This window comes from Sapajus apella, unplaced genomic scaffold (assembly GCF_009761245.1).
Source record: "Sapajus apella isolate SASKATOON/1434 unplaced genomic scaffold, GSC_monkey_1.0 scaffold7, whole genome shotgun sequence".
Classification (NCBI taxonomy): Eukaryota; Metazoa; Chordata; class Mammalia; order Primates; family Cebidae; genus Sapajus; species Sapajus apella.
Window position 1 is genome coordinate 12,303,008 of NW_022436947.1, and position 15,897 is coordinate 12,318,904.

At 41.2% G+C, this 15,897-nt stretch overlaps 1 protein-coding gene and 1 long non-coding RNA gene across 3 annotated transcripts in view; one reads left to right on the forward strand and one right to left on the reverse strand.

Annotated features, from left to right (window-relative positions):
• The window catches only part of AHCYL2 (adenosylhomocysteinase like 2), a 204,375-nt gene that overhangs the window by 114,358 nt on the left and 74,120 nt on the right, over positions 1-15,897 (reverse strand). The gene's annotated exons all lie outside the window — the stretch shown is intronic.
• LOC116550194 lies at positions 5,948-11,824 on the forward strand. Its single transcript, XR_004268273.1, has 3 exons — positions 5,948-5,959; positions 9,393-9,398; positions 11,595-11,824. It is a non-coding gene; the product is annotated as an uncharacterized LOC116550194 (long non-coding RNA).

Here is a 15,897-nt window from a genome sequence, read left to right on the forward strand (position 1 = left end):
ATGAGAGAATGTTCTAGAGAATGGGAATGTTCAATGTCTTGATGTACCTGGTGTATACTTAATATTTGTGTATTTTACTCAATTTACACCTCAATTAAAAAAAAAGACTAAATAGTTAAAGGTATTTAGCAAAAAGGTAATTCTGTATATTGACTTTCTGAATAAAAATAATTAAGAACGGGCTGGGTGCGGTGGCTCAAGCCTGTAATCCCAGCACTTTGGGCGGCCGAGGCAGGTGGATCTTGAGGTCAAGAGATCGAGACCATCCTGGTCAACATGGTGAAACCCCGTCTCTACTAAAAATACAAAAAATTAGCTGGGCATCATGGCGCGTGCCTGTAATCCCAGCTACTCAGGAGGCTGAGGCAGGAGAATTGCCTGAACCTAGGAGGCGGAGGTTGCGGTGAGCCAAGATCGCGCCATTGCACTCCAGCCTGGGTAACAAGAGCAAAACTCAGTCTCAAAAAAATAAAAAAATAAAAAAATAATTAAGAACTAGAGATTTGAGGGAGTGTAGCAAAGCTGGGCACAGTAGCTCACATCTGTAATCACAGCTACTTGGGAGGCTAAGGCAGGAGGATGGCCTGAGCCCAGAAATTCGAGGCTGCAGTGAGCTATGACGGCACCACTGCACTCCAGCCTGAATAACAGAGTGAAACTCCATCTCTAAAAGATAACAAAAAAAAAAAAAAAGAAAAAGAAAAAGAAAGTAAAGAAAACGAAGGAGGCTGGGTGCAATGGCTCACGCCTGTAATCCCAGCAATTTGGGAGGCTGAAGCAGGAGGATCACTTGAACCTAGTAGTTCAAGACCAGCCTGGGCAACACAGGGACACCCTGTCTCTACAAAAAATTTCAAAGTTCGTCAGGCATGGTGGTGCATGCTTATGGTCCCAGCTACTTGGGAGGCTGAGGTGAGGGAATCACTTGAGCCTAAGAGGTAGAGACTACAGTGAGCTGTGATCACACCACTGCACTCCAGCCTGGTCCCAGCTACTTTGGAGGCTGAGGTGGGAGGATTGCCTGAGCCCAAGAGGTCAAGGCTACAGTGAGCTGTGACTGCACCACTACACTCCAGCCTGGAGCAACAACAAGAACAAAACTTTGTCTCCAAAAGAAGAAAAAAAGAGTGTAGCAGAATGATCAAGGAGAAATATAAACATGAGTTCATAGTTTAATATAATTGTAGTCAATTTTAAAGACTTTGGCTTTCATTATCCATGACATGAGAAGCCACGGCAAGAGTCAGAGCCTAGGAGTGACATGATCTGACATAGGTTTTAACAAGTTCCCTCTGGCTATAAACTGAAAACAGACTATAGAAACAGCAACAACAGAAGCAGAGACCATTTGGAAGGCTACCGCAATGATCCACGTAAGACGTGACAGTGTGGCTTACACCAAAGTGGTGAGACGTGGTTGTTAAGACTATGAATATATTGAAAGTAGAGCCAAAAGGATTTGCTGATAGATCAGTATTAGTGAGGTGGGTCAACAATGACAATAGGACTTTCTGCCCAAGTTGCTGGGCAGTAAGACAAGACTGCAGAAGAAATGTTTCAGAGGAATTCACTTTTGGCATGCTAGCTTTTGAGATGTCTATAGACATCTGAGTGAAGACAGAAAGACGGCAGTTAGAGATGCAAGTCTGGAATTCAGTAGAGTTTGGGACTTGTCAGAATTTAGGTTAGATGAAATTTAAAATCATGGAATAGGTATGATCACCACAACAGAGGTCTCTTACAGTGTAAGACATCCTGTTTCTATGTAAACAAGGCCAATCATCCTATTTATGCTTTGAATCATATTCCTTCCTTTCTTTTCAAGGACTTCCGTCCATTTTTATGTCCTTCGTCTTCCAATCTGGCTTTCCTCCTCTCCAAACTCTTTTCCATAGGCACCTAAACATATTCAAGTCATACTTTTTTTTTTTTTTTTGAGACGGGGTCTCCTCTTGCCCATGCTTGAGTACAGTGGTGCAATCTTGGCCTCCGCTTCCTGGGCTCAAACAATTCTCCAGCTTTAGCGTCCTGAGTAGCTAGGACTACAGGCGGGAGCCACCACACCTGGCTAATTTTTGTATTTTTTATAGAAATGGGGTTTCATGATGTTGCCCAGGCTGGACTCGAACTCCTGAGCTAAAAGTGATATGCCCACCTCAGCCTCCCAAAGCGCAAGAATTACAAGCATGAGCCACCGCACCCATTCCATCAAGTCTGTTATATACTGTTTTAAAAAACATTTTCCTAGAGCTTGCATCCCTCTCTGGCATCTCTAGCTCCCTTATTCTTCACACTCAATATTTTCAAAAACAGTTTTATACAACAGCTTGCTTTGCTTCCCCACAAATAATGTCTCTAACCAGCACGATTTAACTTTACCATCTATCCTAACACTTAAACAACTGCTTTGCTGCTAAAGCCAGTGAATTATTTTCAATACTGATTTTATTTTATATCTGTATAGCACTTAACACTGAATTCCCCTCCTTCTTAAAAACTCTTCTTTTTGGAACACCACACTCTCCTGGCTTTCTCCTTCAACCCTGGCCTGAAATTTCCTTCATTATCTTTTCCTTAACCAATTCCCTTAAATGTTGATGTCCAATGGGGTCCATTCTCAGCCTTGTCTCCATATAAACTTCATATAAACTCCCTGGTGATTCCACTGAAAGAATGAATGATTTGACAGAAGATCCATGGTAGTCTTACCAAGGATTGTTTCAGAGAAAATGCGAGGATAAATGCTCTATTATCAAATAGAAAATGAAATGATAAATCTAAAAGAGCATGTATAGATAGGATTAGAGATTTATGGAATCTATTTTGTCATCTTTTTTTTTTTTTTAAATGGAATGAAGTTAATGGAGAGGGAAAGACTAAAGATCAAGGATATAAATGATATCCTACACAAAAAAAGCACCTTCAATAAGAATTAAAATCATGTGAGCAATCACAGTACCTGGTTTTATCACCGAGGAGGTGGATGAGATGGTATCAAGAATTGTATATTTAGACAGATGTCACAACTATCTAAAATGGGAAGAGCTAAACCTCTTTCTCTGGGACAGAAAGGAAAAGGGTAAAAATGAAGTCAAACAGAGGCATGTAGCGAGAAAGTCAGAAGGAAATTGAAAGAGTTGACAAGAGAAAGCCTAAACTTTTTGGTGTCCCAGGTCCAAGGTGGGCTGGATAACAATGAGACAGAGATTAGGAAGGGGTCTGAGATGAGTGGAAGTTTGCAATCGTTGCTGAAGGAAAAGGCAAAGGGAACTAACCCACATAATGTAAAAGAAAAAATGGTGACTGGTAAAGAGAACTCAAATGAGACTGGAGTTTAAAGACATGAGCTTAGAGAGGCAGCAATTCTATAACTTTATAGCACTGAGTTTTTAAGGCATAGACAGAAACAGAGAAGGCAGACTGCAGGACTGATCCAGGAATATAGGGGCTGGAAGCAGACAAGAACCAAGGGAATAGAAGATATTTGTATGTGACAAACTAAAATGATCAACCATTTGTAACCATAAATTTTCTTTTCTTTCTTTTATTTATTTATTTTGAGAAAAGGTCTTGCTCTGTTGCCCAGGCTGGAGTGCAGTGGTGTGATCACAGCTCACTGCGGCTTCAAACTCCTAAGCTCAAGTGATTCTCTCACCACAGCCCTTCAAGTAGCTGGGACTACAGGCATGCATCACCACATCCAGCTAATTTCTAATTTTTAAATCTTTTTGTAGAGATGAGGTTGCACTATGTTGTCTAGACTGATCTCAAACTCTTAGCCTCAAGTGATCCTCCTATCTTGGCCTCCCAAAGAGCTGGGATTACAGGTGAGAGCCACTGCACCTGACCATAACCATAATTTTCTTTTCTGTTTTTGAAACAATGTCTCACTCTTTCACCCAGGCTGGAGTGCAGTGGCACGATCTCAGCTCACTGTAACCTCCACCTCCTGGGTTCAAGTGATTCTCCTGCCTCAGCCTCCCAAGTAGCTGGGATTACAGGTGAATGACACCACACCCGGCTAATTTTTGTATTTTTAGTAGAGACATGAGATTTTAAATTTTACCATATTGGCCAGGCTGGTCTTGAACTCCTGACTTCAGGTGATCTGCCCCATCTCAGCCTCCCAAAGTGCTGAGATTACAGGCGTGAGCCACTGCGCCCGGCCCATAACCATAAATATTTTTAATTCAATGTTTTGAAATAGTTATCTTCCAAAATATGAAAGACTAAGAACCACCACATGACCACAGTAACATCGCACTGAAATTGTAATGAATAATCTACACCATCCTGCCCAGATCATGTGGCCTAGGGCACCCAATGCCAATCCCACAGGCCCCTCACCATAGTAAATTATTCTTCAGTTATAATGATAGTTTCTTTTTTGAAACTGTCTTAGAACAATTCTACTATCTGAATGCTTCTGTTTTTTAAACAAACATGAAGAATATTCTCCTGAGAGGACACGGAGTAAGATAACCGAACAGAAGCCTCCACTGCCCTGCAGGAACACCAAATTTGACAACTATCTACACACACAAAAAAAGCACTTTCAGTAAGAATCAAAATCATGTGAGCAATCACAGGACCTGGTTTTAACTCCATATTACTGAAAGAGGCACCGAAAAAGGAAGGAAAACCAGTCTTGAAATGCAACAACACCCCACTCCCATCCCCTGGCAGCAGCCATATGGGCAATCTGTATGCTCGGGGCAGGGAGAGCTCAGTGACTGTGGAACTTTGCATTGGAACTCAGTGCTGGCAACACCAGGCAGGACTCAGCAGGTACCCACAGAGGGAGGATTCAGAAGAGCCGTAGCCAGAGGGGATTCACCCAGCCCAGCGGTCCTATCTGTAGTTTCAGTAAGCCCTGCCACTATGGGCTAAAGTCCTCTGGGGTTCTAAATAAACTTGAAAGGCTGTCTAGGCCACAAGGACTACAACTTCTGGGCAAGTGCTGGACTTGGAGCCAGGGTACTTGAGGGGCACATGACCTAGTGAGATGTCAGCCAGGGTGGCTAAGGGAGTGCTTGCATCACCCCTCCCCTAACCTAAGGCAGTGCAGCTTGAAGCTCCCAGCTTCAAAAGAGACCCCTGTCTTCCACTTGAGGAGAGGAGAGGGAAGAGTAAAGAGGCTGTTGTTTGTAACTTAGATACCGGCTCAGCCACAATGGGAAAGGGCACCAGGCAGGATCATGAGGCCCCCATTCCAGACTCTGGCTCCTGGACATTTCTAGACCTATCTTGGGCCAGAAGAGAACCAGTCCTGGCAGGATTCATCACCTGCTGACTAAAGAGCCCTTGGGCTCTAAATAATGGGTCTTAGGTGAGACTCTGAGACATGATGACTTCAGGTGTGTCCCAGCCAATTCACAACTGTGTTGGCTATGAGGAGAGAATCCTTCTGCTTGAGAAATGGAGAGGGAAGAATAAAGGGGACTTTGTTTTGCAGCTTTGGTACCAGCTCAGCCACAGTGGAGAAGAGTATCAACCAGGCTCCTGAGGTCCCTGATTCCAGGCCTTGGCTCTTGGATGGCATTTCCAGACCTACCCTGAGCCAGAGGGGAGCCCACTGCTCTGAAGGGTGAGTTCTAGGCCTGACAGCATTCACCACAAGCTGACTGAAGAGCCCTTGGGCCTTAAGTGAACATTGGTGGTACCCTGGTACTCATGGGCCTGTGGTGGTGGAAAATATGGGAAGAGACTCCTCTGCCTGGGTAAAGGGGAGGGAAGAATGGGAAGGACTTTGTCTTGTGATTTCACTGCCAGCATAGCTGCAATGGAATAGGGCACCAGGGAGATTTCTTTCCAAGGTTTCCAACTCCAGGCCCTGAACGGCACCTCTGGACTCGCCAGGGCCCAGGGGAACTTGCCGCCCTGAAGGGAAGGGCACAAGACTAGCTGGCTTCACTGCCTGCTGCCTGTAGAGTCCTAGGGCCTTGAGAGAACATAGGCTGTAGCCAGGTAGTGGTTACAGCACTCACTGGACAAGACCCAATGCTGTTCTGGCTTCAGGACTGATTCAGGGCAGACCCAGTACTGGTGCTACAGGGTTGCTTGTGTCACTTCACCCCTAGGTCCAGGCGGTTCAGCACAGAGACAGAGAGAGACTCCATTTGTTTGGAAGAGAACAAGAGTCTCTGCCTGGTAATCCAGAGAATTCAATTGGATCTTACCCAAGACCATTGAGGTGATACCTCTACGAGTCTGTAAGGGTCTGCGTTACTGGGCTTGGGTGCCACCTAATGCAGATATGGCTGCAATTAGATCTCAACACCCAAGTCCCTTCGAATATCTGGAAAGCCTTCCCAAGAAGGACAGGTACAAACAAGACCAGATTGCTCAGAAGTCAACAAATACCCAATTCTTCAACACCCAGACACCAACAAACGTCCACAAGCATCAAGACCAGGAGGAAAATATGATCTGACCAAACAAACTAAATAAGGCATCAGAGGCCAACCTCAGAGAGACAGAGATACGTGACCTTTCAGACAGAATTCAAAATAGCTGTTCTGAGGAAACTCAAAGAAATTCGAGATAACATGAGAAATAATTCAGAATCTTATCAGATAAACTTAACAATGAAATTGAAATAATTTAAAAAAGAATAAAGCAAAAACTCTGTAGTGGAAAAATGCAATTGACACACTGAAGAATGCATCAGAGTCTCTTAATAGCAGAATTGCGCAAGCATAAGAAAGAACTGTGAGCCTGAAAACAGGCTATTTGAAAACACACAGCCAGAGGAGACAAAAGAAAAAAGAACACAAAAGAATAAAGCACACCTACACGATCTAGAACATAGCCGCAAAAGGGCAAATATAGGAGTTATTGGTCTTAAAGAGAAGGTAGAGACACACATAGAAAGTTCATTCAAAGGGATAACAATAGAGAATTTCCCAAGCCTAGAGAAAGATACCAATATTCAAGTACAAGAAGGTTATAGAACACAGAGCAGATTTAACCCAAAGACGACTACCTCAAAGCATTTAATATCCAAATTCTCAAAGGTCAAGGATAGAGAAAGGATCCTAAAAGCAGCAAGAGAAAAGAAATAACATACAATGGAGCTCCGAATACACCTGCCAGCAGACTTCTCAGTGGAAACCTCACAGGGCAGCAGAGAGCAGCATGACATACATAAAGTGTTGAAGGAAAAAACTTTTACCCTGGAACAGTATATCCGGTGAAAATATCCTTCAAACATGAAGGAGAAATAAAGACTTTCCCAGACATAAAAAGCTAAAGGATTTTATCAACACCAGACCTGTCCTACAAGAAATACTAAAGAGAGTTCCTTAATCTGAAAGAAGAAGATGCTAATGAGCAATAAGAAATCGTCTGAAGAGCCAGGCATGGTGGCTCATGGCTATAATCCCAGTGCTTTGGGAGGCTGAGGCAGGCAGATCACTAGGTCAGGAGTTTAAGACCCGCCTGACCAACATGGTGAAACCTCACTTCTAAAAAAAAAAAAAAAAGAAAGGAAAAAAATTATCTGAAGGTGTAAAACTCACTGGTAATTAAGTATGCAGAAAAACACAGATTCAAGTGTTTCTGAACTTACGTAATTGTGGTGTGTAAACTATTCATATTTCAAGCAGAAAGATGAACTGATCAAAAATAAAAACCATAACTTTTCAAGACAGACAGTACAATAAAATATAAATAGAAACAACAAATAATTAGAAAGTGGGGGGTAGAAAGTTAAAGTATAAAGTTTTTATTAGTTTCTTTGCTTATTTGTTTGTTTTTGCAATCAGTGTTATCATCAGTTTAAAATAATGAGTTATAAGGTATTATTTGCAAACTTTGTGGTAGCCATGAATCTAAAAACATACAGTGGATACACAAAAAATAAAAAGGAAGAAATTAAAACATGCCACCAGAGAAAATCACCTCCACTAAAAGGAAAATAGGAAGGAAGAAAAGAAGAAAGAAAGACCAAAAAATAACCAGAAAACAAGTAATAGAATGGCAGGAGTAAGTCCTTATTTGTTAATAATAACATTGAATGTAAATGGACTAAACTCTCTAATCAAAAGATACAGAGTGGCTGAATGGATAAAAAAGCAAGATCCAGGGATCTGTTGACTACAAGAAACATACTTTACCTTTAAAGACACATACAGAATGAAAATAAAAGGACGAAAAAAGATATTCCATATCAATGGAAACCAAAAAAGAGCAAGACTAACTATACTAGTATCAGACAAAATAGATTTCAAGACAAAAACTATAAAAAGAGACCAAAAAAAGTCATTATATAATGATAAAGGAGTTAATTCGGCAAGAGGATGTAGCCATTTTAAATATACATGCACCCAACACTGGAGCACCCAGATATATAAAGGAAATATTATTAGAGCTAAACAGGTAAGACACCAAAACAGGCCAGGCACAGTGGCTCACGCCTGTAATCCTAGCACTTTGGGAGGCCGAGGCGGGCAGATCACAAGGTCAGGAGTTCAAGACCAACCTGGCCAACATGGTGAAATCTTGTCTCTACTAAAAATACAAAAATTAGCTGGGTAGGGTGGCAGGCGCCTATAGTCCCACCTACTTGGGAGGCTGAGGCAGAAGAATTGCTTGAACTCAGGAGGCAGAAATTGCAGTAAGCCGAGATTATGCCACTGCACTCCAGCCTATACAAGAAAATGAGACTCCATCTCAAAACAACAACAACAACAGCTATAGACTTCAACATCCCATTTTTAGCATTGGGCAGATCATCCAGACAGAAAATCAAACCAGACTTAATCTGCACTACAAACAAAATGGACCTAATATATATTTATAGAACACTTCATCCAATGGCTGCAGAATACACATTCTTCTCCTCAGTACATGGATCATTCTCAAGGATAGACTATATGTTAGGTCACAAAACAAGTCTTAAAACACTCAAAAAATTGAAGTAATATCAAGCATTTTCTGACCACAATGGAATAAAACTAGAAATCAATAACAAGAATTTTGGATATTATACAAACATGAAGGAATTTCCTGAAACAAATAATGAAAACATAACATACCAAAACCTACGGGATACAACTAAAGCAGTATTAAGAAGAAAGTTTTTTATTTTTTAATTTTTTTTTGAGACAGAGTCTTGCTCTGTTACTCAGGCTGGAGTGCAGTGGCACAATCTCAGCTCACGGAAACCTCCACCTCCCGAGTTCAAGCGATTCTTGTGCCTCAGCTTCCCGGTTATCTGGGATTACAGGCATGCACCACCAAAGCCCGACTAATTTTTTGTATTTTTAGTGGAGACGAGATTTCACCTTGTTCCTCAGGCTGGTCTTGAACTCCTGAGCTCAGGCAATTTGCCCCCCTTAGCTTCTCAAAGTGCTAGGATTACAGGTGTGAGTGACTGTGCCCAGCCAAAGAGGGAAGTTTATAGCAATAACTTCCTACATCAAAAAAGTAGAAAAGCATCAAATAAATAACCTAACAATGCATCTTAAATAACTAGAAAAGCAAGAGCCAACCAAACCCAAAGTTAGAAGAAAAGAAATAATAAAGATCAGAACAGAGGCCAGGCACAGTGGTTCATGCCCGTAATCCCAGAACTTTGGGAGGCCGAGGTGGGCGGATCACAAGGTCAGGAGATCAAGACCATTCTGGCCAACATCGTGCAACCCCATCTCAACTAAAAATACAAAAATTAGATGGGCGCAGTGGCACGTGCCTGTAATCCCAGCTACTCAGGAGGCTGAGGCAGAAGAATCGCTTGAACCAGGGAGTTGGAGGTTGTGGTGAGCTAAGATTGAGCCACTGCACTACGGCCTGGTGACAGCGAGACCCCATCTCCAAAAAAAAAAAAAAAAAAAAAGATCAGAGCAGAAATAAATGAAATTGAAATGAAGAAAACAATACAAAAGATCAACAAAAAAAAATTGTTTCTTTGAAAGAATAAAACTGACAAACCTTTAGCCAGACTAAGAATAAAAGAGAGAAGACCAAAACAAATAAAATGAGAGATTAAAAAAGGGAGACATTACAGCTGATACTGGAGAAACTCAAAGAACCATTTAGCATACTGTGACCAATTATATGCCAATAAATTGGAAAACCTAGAAGAAATGGATAAATTCCTAGAGACAAACAACCTACCAAGATTGAATCATGAAGAAATCTAAACCCTGAACAGACCAATAACAAGTAGCAAGATCAAAGTCAAAGTAAAAAGTCTCCTAGCAAAGAAAAGCCTGGGACCCAATGGCTTCACTGATGAATTTTACCAAACATTTAAAGAACACCAATCTTACTCAAACTATTCAAAAAAATGGAGGTGGAAGGAATACTTCCAAACTCATTCTATGAGACCACTACTATCCTGATACGAAAACCAGACAGACACATCAAAAAAGAGAAAACTGCAGGCTCTGATGAACATTCATGCAAAAATCCTCAACAAAATACTAGCAAATAAAATTCAACAACACATCAAAAAGATCATTCATCATGATTAAGTGGGATGTATCCCAGGGATATAAGGATAGTTAAACATACATACACCAATCAATCAATGTGATACAGCCTATCATCAGAATGAAGGACAAAAACCATATGATCATTTCAATTGATGCTGAAAAAGCATTTGATAAAATTCAACATCGCTTCATGATAAAAACTCTTAAAAAATCTGGGTATAGAAGAAACAAACCTTAACATAATAAAACATATACAACAACCCACAGCTAGTGTAATATTGAATGGGGAAAAAATGAAAGCCTTTCCTCTAAAATTTAGAACATGACAACAATGCCCACTTTCCCCACTGTTATCAAATATAGTACTGGAAGTCCTAGCTAGAGCAATGAGTCAAGAGAAAGAAAAAAATGACACTCAAACTGGAAAGGAAGAAGTCAAGTTATCCTTGTTTGCAGTTGATATGATCTTGTATTTGCAAAAACCTAAAGACTCCACCAAAAAACTATTAGAACTGATAAGCAAATTCAGTAAAGTTGCAGGATACAAAATCAACATACAAAAGTCAGTAGCATTTCTATATACCAACAGCAAACAATCTGAAAAAGAAATCAAGGAAATAACCCCATTTATAATAACTACAGATAAAATTAAAAACCTGGGAATTAACCAAATAAGTGAAATATATCTATAATAAAAACTATAAAACACTGATACCATAAATTGAAGAGAACAACAAAAATAAAAAAAAAAAAGAAGATTTTCCACATCCATGGATTAGAACAATCAATATTGTAAAAATGTCCATCCTATCTAAAGCAGAATCAATGCAATGATAGGGATTGAACTGAATCTACAGATTCCAAATGCCAATAGCATTCTTCACAGAAATTTTTTTAAAAATTCTAAAATTTATGCTGAACTACAAAAGTGACAGAATAACCAAAGCTATCCTGGGCTAAACGAATAAAACAGGAAGAATAACATTACCTGACTTCAAATTATACTACAGAGCTATAGTAACCAAAACAGCATGGTACTGTCATAAAAACATATACACTGACCAATGGAAAAGAACAGAGAACCCAGAAACAAATCCATACATCTACAGTGAACTCATTTTCAAAAAACATGCCAAAAATAAACATTGGGGAAAGAACAGTCTCTTCAATTAATGGCGCTGGGAAAACCGGATATCCATATGCAGAAGAATGGAACTAGACCTCTATTTCTCACTGTATAAAAAAATCAAATAAAAATAGATTAAAGATTTAAATCAAACTATGAAAGTACCAAAAGGAAACATTGGGGAAACTCTCCAGGACACTGGAGTGGGCAGAGATTTCTTGAGTAAATACCCAACAAGCACAGGAACTAATGCAAAAATGGACCAATGGGATCACATCAAGTTAAAAAGCCTCTGCACAGCAAAGGAAACAATCAAAAAAGTGAAGACAAAACCCACAGAATGGGAGAAAATATTTGCAAACTACTCATCTGACAAGGGATTAATAATCATAATATATAAGGAGCTCAAACAACCCTAAAGAAACAAAATCTAATAATATAATTTAAAAATGGGCAAAAGGTCTGAATAGAAATTTCTCAAAAAAAGACATACAAATGGCAAACGGGTGTATGAAAAGGTGCTCAAGTCTGAGTGCAGGAGTCACACCTGTAATCCCAGCACTTTGAGAGGCTGAGGCGGGCAGATCACGAGGTCAGGAGTTTGAGACCAGCCTGACCAACATGGGGAAACCCCGTCTCTACTAGAAATACAAAAATTAGCCGGGTGTGGCGGCGCACAGAATATTTGTAATCTCAGTAGCTGGATTACAAATCCCAGCTACTAAGGCTGAGGCAGGAGAACTGCTTGAACCCAGGAGGCAAAGGCTGCAGTGAGCCAAGATTGCACCACTGCACTCTAGCAAGGGCAACACAGTGAGACTCAGTCTCGAAAAGAAAAGTAAAGAAAAGAAAAGGTGCCACGTGCGGGGGTTTACGCCTGTAATCCTAACATTTTGGGAGGCCAAGGAGGGGGGATCAGGAGGTCAGAAGTTCGAGACCAACCTAGCCAACATAGTGAAACCCCATCTCTACTAAAAATGCAAAAAATTAGCCGGGCATGGTGGTGAGGGTCTATAGTCCTAGCTACTCGGGAGGCTGAGAAAGAATTGTTTGAACCCAGGAGGGAGAGGTTGCAGTGATCCCAGATGGTGCCATTGCACTCCAGCCCGGGTGACAGTGCAAGACTCTGTCTCAAAAAAAAGAAGAAAGAAAAGGTGCTCAACATCATCAGAGAAATGCAATTAAAACTACAATGAGGGCCAGGTGTGGTGGCTCATGCCTGTAATCCCAGCACTTTGGGAGGCCAAGGTGAGCAGATCCCTTGAGGTCAGGAGTTCAAGACCAAACTGGCTAACATGGTGAAACCCCATCTCTACTAAAAATACAAAAATTAGTTGGGTGTGCTGGAGCGTGCCTGTAATCCCAGCTACTCATGAGGCTGAGGCAGGAGAATCGCTTAAACCCAGGAGGCAGAGGCTGCAGTGAGTCGAGATTGCACCACTGCACTCCAGCCTGGGCAACAGAGCAAGATTCTGTCTCAAAAAAAAAAAAAAAAAAAAAATGAAAAAGTGCTGGGCACGGTATCTCACACCTGTAATCCCAGCATTTTGGGAGGCTGAGGCAGGCAGATCACAAGGTCAGGAGTTGGAGACCAGCCTGGCCAACATGGTGAAACCCTGTCTCTACTAAAAATATAAAAAATTAGCTGGGTGTGGTGGCGGGTGCCTGTAGTCCCAGCTACTTGGGAGGCTGAGACAGGAGAATTGCTTGAACCCAGGAGGTGGAGGTTGCCATGAGCCAAGATCATGCGACTGCACTCCAGTCCAGGTGACAGTGCAAGACTCTGTCTCAAAAAAAAAAAAAGAAAAGGTGCTCAGCATCACAGATCATCAGAGAAATGCAAATTAAAACTACAATGAGGGCAAGGTGTGGTGGCTCATGCCAGCAAAGTAATCCCAGCACTTTGGGAGGCCAAGGCAAGCAGATCACTTGAGGTCAGGAGTTAAAGACCAGCCTGGGCCGGGCGCGGTGGCTCAAGCCTGTAATCCCAGCACTTTGGGAGGCCGAGACAGGTGGATCACGAGGTCAAGAGATCGAGACCATCCTGGTCAACATGGTGAAACCCCGTCTCTACTGAAAATACAAAAAATTAGCTGGGCATGGTGGTGCGTGCCTGTAATCCCAGCTACTCAGGAGGCTGAGGCAGGAGAATTGCCTGAACCCAGGAGGCGGAGGTTGCAGTGAGCCGAGATTGCGCCATTGCACCCCAGCCTGGGAAAAATAAGAGAAACCCCTTCCCTAAAAAAAAAAAAAAAAAAAAAAAAGACCAGCCTGGCCAACATGGTGAAACCCCATCTCTACTAAACATATAAAAATTAGTTAGGTGTGGTGGCACATGCCTGTGATCCCAGCTACTTCGCAGGCTGAGGCAGGAGAATCTCTTGAACCCGGGAGGTAGAGGTTGCAGTGAGCTGAGATTGTGCCACTGCACCCTAGCCTGGGCAAGAGAGTGAGACTCCATCTCAAAAACATTAAAAAACTACAATGAGATATCTTGCCACAGTTGAAATGGCTTATATCCAAAAGCAGGCAATAACAAATGCTGGCAAGGATGTGGAGAAAAAGAAACCCTCATACACTATGAAGAGCAATTTAGAGGTTCCTCAAAAAATTAAAAATAGAACTACCATATAATTCAGCAGTCCCACTGCTGGGTATATATTCAAAAGAAAGGAAATCAGTATGTTGAAGAGATATCTGCACTCCTAAGTTTGTTGCAGCACTGTTCACAATAGCCAAGATTTGGAAGCAACCTAACTGTCCATCAAGAGACGAATAGATTTTTTTTAATGTGTTACATATAAACAATGGAGTACTATTCAGCCATAAAAAAGAATGAGATCCTGTCATCTGCAACAGCATGTATCAAAGCAGATATCCTTATGTTAAGTGAAATAAGCCAAGCACAGAAAGATAAACTTTGCATGTTGTCACTTATTTGTGGGGGTTAAAAATTAAAAGAATTGACCTCATGGAGATAGAGAGTAGAATGATGGTTACCAAAGACTGCTAAGGGTAGTGAGGAGGTTGGGGAGGAAGGAGGGATGGCTAACAGGTACAAAACAACAGAAAGAAGGAATAAGATGTAGTATTTAATAGCACAACAGGGTAACTATAATCAATAATAATTTAATTGTACATTTAAAAATTACTAAAAGAGCATAAGAGGATTGTAACACAATAAATGTTTGAGGTGACAGATACCCTCATTTATCTTGATGTAATTATTACACATTGTATGTCTTTATCAAAGTATTTCACAAACCCCATAAATATATGCACCTACTATGTACCTACAAAAATTTAAAATTTTAAATAAATAAAACATTTTAAAAAGTTTTCTCCTGTATGTATAAAATTTCCAGGCGGGTCTCAAAAATTTTAAACAGAATCTTCTCCTTTAAAAATTTATTCAGGGCCGGGCGCGGTGTCTCACGCCTGTAATCCCAGCACTTTGGGAGGCCGAGGCGGGTGGATCACGAGGTCAAGAGATCAAGACCATCCTGGTCAACACGGTGAAACTCCGTCTCTACTAAAAATACAAAAAATTAGCTGGGCATCGTGGTGCGTGCCTGTAATCCTAGCTACTCAGGAGGCTGAGGCAGGAGAACTGCCTGAACCCAGGAGGCGGAGGTTGCGGTGAGCCGAGATCGCGCCATTGCACTCCAGCCTGGGTAACATGAGTGAAACTCTGTCTCAAAAAAAAAAAAAAAAAATTTATTCAGGTGTTTTGAATTTAAGTTATCTAAACCGTGGATATATAATCAAACCACAACAGGTCAGATCCTACATGTGTGGGCAAGGAATCATCTTTCACATATACAAAGTTCTGTACTTCTATATCATGGGATTGGTGATAAGATGGAACAGGTACAACACCCTTCTGACAAGTTTTCCTTGTTATGGAAGTATTCCTAAAAGTTGGATCCTCCCACCTCAGCCTCCTGAATAGTTGGAACTTACAGATGTGCCACTATGCCTAGATAATTCTTTTTTTTGTAGAGACGGAGACTTGCTGTGGTGCCTAGGCTGCTCTCAAACTCTTGGCCTCAAGCGATCTTCCCACCTCAGTCCCCTAAGTCGCTGGGATTACAGGTATGAGCTACTGTGGCCGACAGTTTCTACATTTTTAAATGATTGAAAAATGTCCAGTCTGTCCCTGAATCCCTCCTGAAAAAGATAAAAAAATTTAAAAAAGAACAATATGTCACAGCACATGGAAACTGTTTATCAAATTCAAATTTTTGGTTTCCATTAAGTTTTTTTGGAACACATTCATGTATGTATTGCCTATGGCTACTTTTTTTTTGCTACAATACCAGGTTTGAGTAG